The sequence below is a fragment of the Notechis scutatus genome, chromosome 2 (assembly GCF_049901735.1).
Source record: "Notechis scutatus isolate UNSWTSFEM ecotype Mainland chromosome 2, rNotScu1.2, whole genome shotgun sequence".
NCBI classification, from domain to species: domain Eukaryota; kingdom Metazoa; phylum Chordata; class Lepidosauria; order Squamata; family Elapidae; genus Notechis; species Notechis scutatus.
Window position 1 is genome coordinate 127916802 of NC_142010.1, and position 6190 is coordinate 127922991.

Genomic DNA, 6190 nt, shown 5'->3' on the forward strand with positions numbered 1-6190 from the left:
CGCTCAACTTATAATCACTAGAAATAATTGTCTCTTCTTACTTTCTTTCCCAGGAAATCCCATTATTACAAAGACAATGCCTAACACCATTTATGTCCAAGAGCACCAAATCTTTCCTGAGCAGCTCCTTATCCTCTCCTTAAACAAAATAGCCCTATCAGGTGTTGTAATAACGAGGCAGTCGAGGTATTTGATCATGATCAACTGAATCATGATGAACTTTATTGGAGTCTAGTCTTGCATTTATACACATTTTCAGTAATCTTCCAACATTGGTTAACTTTGGTTTCTGCTTGACTTTCGTTATTGTTCAGCATAGTAACTAACACAATTAATGATCTCTAGTCAAAGTCCAACTTATGTTTACTTCCTCTCTCTAATCCTCCTTTACATTAGTGACTTTGTTTGCCTGAGTTGTATTTGCTTTCTCTGAGGTTTACCATCCAAGATAAGGACATTCCTGCAATTACAACTCTACAATCAGGAAGTAAGGAAGGTAGTGCATTTTTAAGTTAGGGTTAGGCTTCCTGGAATTCTGGGGGGAAATTGAACATCACTGTCCAATTCAGGGAAGTGGTTTTGGCATAGTGGACATATCAGTTTCCCATTTTGCCTCCACAGTAAAATGCATGCTAAAAGCCCATTGGAGGAAAAAAAATCCAATCTAGGGTTAGGGTTTTACTTCCTTAAATTCTAGGAGGAAATGCAGTATCACAGTTAGATTTGAGAAGGCTCCTTTGTAGTGGACATCTAACTTTAGGTTTTCGCTTAGTTAACTGTAAAAGGAAATACATGGGAAAACCCCTTTGGAGGAAAAAAAACCCAATCTAAGGTTTGGGGTTAGGTATATGGTTAGGGTTAGGATGAAATTCAGCATCATAGTTGTATTCCTTGAGACTCGTTTGGTGTAGTGAACTACTGACTTTTATATTTTCACTTACTTTACTTCTAAGGGAAAATACACAGAAAAACCCCACTGGAGGAAAAATATGATATTTGAAATTAAGGTACATCTTCAGCTTTCTTGAATTCTGGAAGGAAACACAACATCAATTGGATCAATTTTATGGAAGCTTATTTGGTGAGGAATGGGACAACTAGCCATGGTCAACTCGTCACAGCCATCTCTCTGTGGGACAACTTCGCCACAGAACAATTCAACAAACACAAATGCTAAATTAATTTCAATGGAACAGTGACCAATAATAATAAAGTCAATCCAGTTGCAATAATTTGGATGAAAACATGGTCACCAATAATAAAAGTAACTGAATGAAACAATTAATGTAGCATTGAATTGTCCTGTGGTGACTTGTCCCATGGCGACTTGATCCTGGTGAGCTGTCCTACACCCCATTTGTTGTATTGGACATCTTACTTTTATGTTTATTGCTTACTTTATCTCTAAGGGAAAATGCATGAGAAAACCTAATTGGAGCAAAAATGTAATCTAGAATTAGGGTTTGGTTTCCTTTAATTTGTGGAGTAAATCCAACATCACAGTTAGATTCAGGGAGGGTTTTTTTTTTGTCTAGTGGACATTTTACCTTTATCTTTTCACTTAGTTTACCTCTGAAGGAAAAAGCACAGAAAAACCTTATTGGAGGAAAGATGCAATCTAGAGTGAAGCTTAGGCTTCCTTGAGCACTGGTAGGAAATCCATCAAAGTGTGATTTGCAAGGGGGGGGGCACTTTTTAGCATAGTGGAACTGGAGTGGAGGCAGTGGGCAAACCAACAGCTGCAGCACAATGCAACTGCCCTTTTGTTAACTTCATGCAATTTATGAGACAGGCATGTGTAGAGGCCCCAGTGCTAGAACTGCTGAAATCCTCCTGAAAGGATAAGCCAGCCCATTAAGGACTCTTTTGAACACATTTTCAAAAGTGATCTTCATTTTCCTTCCCCGTGGATTAACTCTTTCTGCCTCCCAGTGTTTCTCAATTGTCATGTCCTTCCCTTTGCTCATCTCTGTGCACTTATTTCCCCATGCATACTATAATCTCATACAAACATACTTTGTAACCAACAGAATTGCCATGTTTGGTAATAAAGGGCTCAAGTTTTACAGTAGTGAGCAAGGGTAGTGAGCCTTTTAGCTGGCTTTAAATACACTTCTAGCAAGAACAAGACACATTGTATAAATCCTTGTTACTCTTATTTTCTCTAGATGAAAGTTGGGTATGTATTTCTCTTAGGATGGATGCAGATTTTTGTTGTTCTATTTTATAAGTAAGTTGGGCAAGTTTTTTTTTTACCAACTTCCAAATTTGTTTTAAAAATGCATTTTGTGAGTGGTATTTTTTGAACAATTAAGATGCAGGCAGTAGATATCCTCAACATAGGATGACAATTGACCCCAAAAATTCTATTGCTAAGTGAGAAATTTGTTAAGTGAGTTCTGCCCCATTTTACAACTTTTCTCCCCACGTTCGTTAACTGAATCACTGCAGTTCTTAAATTAGTAACAGTTAAGTGAATCTGGTTTCCCCATTGACTTTGCTTGTCAGAAAGTAGCAAAAGGAGATCACATGACCTTGAGATACTGCAACCGTCATAAATGTGAGTCAGTTGTCAGGCATCCGAATGTAAATCATGTGACCATGGGGTTGCTGTTAACAGTCATAAGTGTGACGAATTGTCATAAAGTCACTTCCTTCAGTGCTGTTATAACTTCGAGCTGTCACTAAATTAATTGTTGTAAGTTGAGGATTAGCTGTATAATGTACAAGTGGAAAATGTTCCTTATTTAGAAGATTCTGTTAGCTTCTAATCTAAAGCCTTTCTTGGAGTCACTCAATTAGAAAACTCAACTTTCATTATAGACCAGCGGTTGCCAACAGGTGGGCCACGGCCCACTGGTGGGCCGTGAGAAAATTTTGGTGGGCCGCAGAGAAATCTCACCCTCAGAGCACCCCCCCAAAACAATTAATCCAGGCTGCGCAGAAACACAAGTCTGCTCAGCCCACATGGCCCGCGGGAACCCTCCCTGCCCACTCAATCCTTACCCGGCAAACTTGTCTGCTAAGTTGCTATTTTTCCTTTTTCTGACCATCATCTGTTCTGCTGTGCCGGGAGATTTAAATCAGCTAGGAAGCAGGAAATGGTTGGATTTCTTGCTTTCTAGCTAAGCACAGCCGAACCTCCCTTACAACTGAAGGTTTGCTTGCAAGAAAATTCAGTGCAGACTCACAGCAAGCAAATTTGAGAGACAGAGCTAGCCGATGGCAGATAGATAGATCACTGAATGATTCTGTGAGCAACTCAATCTGCCTGCTTTGCCTGATTTTGGATAAAAGTTGCTTTTTTAAATAAAAAATTCAATATTTACATACATGGTGTGTTGTGAGTTAATTTTGTGAGTTTGCTTGCTAGCAAATTTTATGTGACAGACTGAGCTAGCCAATGGCAGATAGATAGATCTCTGAATGAATCTGTGATTCTATGAGCAACTCAATCTGCCTGCTTTGCCCGATTTTGGGTAAAAGTTGCTCTTTTTTATAAAAAAATCAATATTTATATAAATATTTATAATATTTACATACAAGCCATGCCCAGCCAATCACATGACCACCAAGCCACACCCACAAATTAGGCCACGCCCACAGAACCGGTTAGTGGTCCCTGGGATCTAAAATTATCAGTTTGGTGGTCCCTGAGGTCCAAAAGGTTGGCGACCCCCTGTTATAGACTGTTCATTTGACACACAGCCAAACTGTCTGTTTAACCTTCAAAGAGTTGAAGGTGAAAGTTTGACAGGCTGCCAGCAATCAAATCTATTTTTTATCATTGTAAAGGGGGAACGATGGCTGTTCCATCACTCCTTGTCTTTCAAGATATAGTAGATTAAGCCAGCGGCCCCCAACCTTTTGGGCACCAGGGACTGGTTCTGTGGAAAGAGATTTTTCGGCAGATCAGAAGGAGCATAGTATGTGCTACCTGCATCACATGGATGGGGCTTTGTTTGCATAGCCTGGTTTCTGGTATGCCACAGATGGATGTCAGTCCATAGACCGGGGGTTGGGGACCCCTGGATTAAACTATCAACACATGCAGAACATAGGTATAAAGAGGATTGCATACAGGTTTTTTTTCCAAATCAGTCCAAGGAAAGAATGGAACAGCATAGAAAACACCAACCAGACTAAGTTTTGGGGTTACTAGAAAATGCAGACAGGTAACCCCATACTGTGACTGTGCCAAAATACAAAGCCTGCCCCTTAGAGCATCTCCCATGAATCCATGGCATATCAAGGGACCATTTCAGGCACTCAGGCAACTGCTACCAGTGCAACCCACTGACATATTGAGGAAGTGATGTAGATGGCCAGCACATTTTTTTAAAAATGGAAAAGTGAACAGTGCTCAATAATGCTAAATTTTCAGTCAAAAGCTCCAATGTGCAAAGCTTGATATTTCCTAGGGAACCAAAGTTCATGTTTTCAGCAAAATATCAGGGGAAAAAGAGTTGCAACCCTTCAGCCCAAATGAGAATGATAAAAAAGGACAGGGCCCCAGCAGTTTTCCTGAAGGGAAGGGGCAGTCCCAGAGATGGTTGGATTGGGGTGGATGATGGAACCCAGCCTCTTCTACTCCTTTATGTACATTCAGTTTTTCATGAAAAGGCTTCTGCTGCCACAAGATGGAAAACATGTTTTTCATTGCAGGGTGACTTTAGCTATCTCAGTAGCAGGCTACCAACAAGATGGAGGCTCTGGTGTAAGGACATGAAAGTAGGTGGGTCATCTCTGTACTGATAAGAAAACTATGTAGACAAAAGCAAAGATATGGAAGAAGAGGGTAAGAATAATAATTGGACACAAATCCAGTCAGGAAGTATCATACAGAACAGTCATTTTCTCAACCAACATTTTCAAAAACGTTCAGCGAAAATCTGAGAGAAATTTTCAATTTATTTTAGATAGAAATGTCTGTCTCAAGGCTTTCACATCCAACATGATGCAGATATCAATGTACCATTTCCATTAGCAAATAAAATTTATGAATTCATCTTCTTTTTATTTTTCTGATTCCTTTATATATCTGGGCCCACAACTTCTTTTCACCTAAATTCAGCAGTTTTCTTGTTGATCCAACTCTAATTTCCAGCAATAATTCATCATTCTGTGATTAAGCAAAATATGATATGGCATCTGAATTCAGTGAGTTCAGATGCCATATTGTATTTGGCTTAATCATCTTCTCCCTGTTACACTGTGACAAAGCCCTACCAGTAATTCTTAATTTAATGTTCTTTTAATAAGAACAGCCAAGTTCATTCCCGCATGTTCAAATTACAGCCAGCCTCTTAAAATTATTCACTGTTAATTCATCATCTGTCAAATGATTCATACATATGAGGTAAATTGCAAATTATCAGTAAATAACAGAAGTTGTATATTTTTATTGCAAATTAAACTGAGGGATGAACATGAGATATTAGCTTTTTCCCTCTTATGACCTAAGTACAGATTTAATCTACAGTCAGTATATGGGAGAAGTTTGCTTCAGATATTTCCCGTAATATATTTTCGGCTTGTTGTCTAGATACCCCACTCTCTATGGATGTATCCTATCAAGAGTGAGCTGTTTTTTGCCCTTGTAAATGCAACAATAAAATATCCAAGTGTCGCTTGCACATGTGAAGCCCTTATAAATTTTATAGATAAATGCCTCTATTACAGTACAGGTAGTCCTTATGACCACAATTGAGCCCAGAATTTATGTTGCTTAGTAAGAAATTTGTTAAGTTAGTTTTGTCCATTTTACAACTTTTATTCACATTTGTTAAATCAATTACTGAGTTGTTAAATTAATAACATAGTTTTTAAGTGAATCTGGCTTCCCTATTGGCTTTGCTTGTCAGAAGCTCGCAAAATGTGACTTCCAGGATATTGTAACCGTCATAAATATGAACCAGTTGTCAAGAGCTGTAGTGGCAGAATGGTTAGAATGCAGCACTGCGGGTTTACTCTGCTGACTGCCGGCTGCTTGCAATGGTGGTTCGAATCTTACCAGGCTCAAGGTGACTCAGCCTTCCATCCTTCTGAAGTGGGTAAAATGAGGGCCCAGATTGTTGGGGGCAACATGCTGACTCTGTAAAACCGCTTCGAGAGGGCTGTAAAGCACTGTGAAGTGGTATATACCAGGGGTCCCCAACCTGGGAGAATTCTGGGAGTTGAAGTTCTCCAG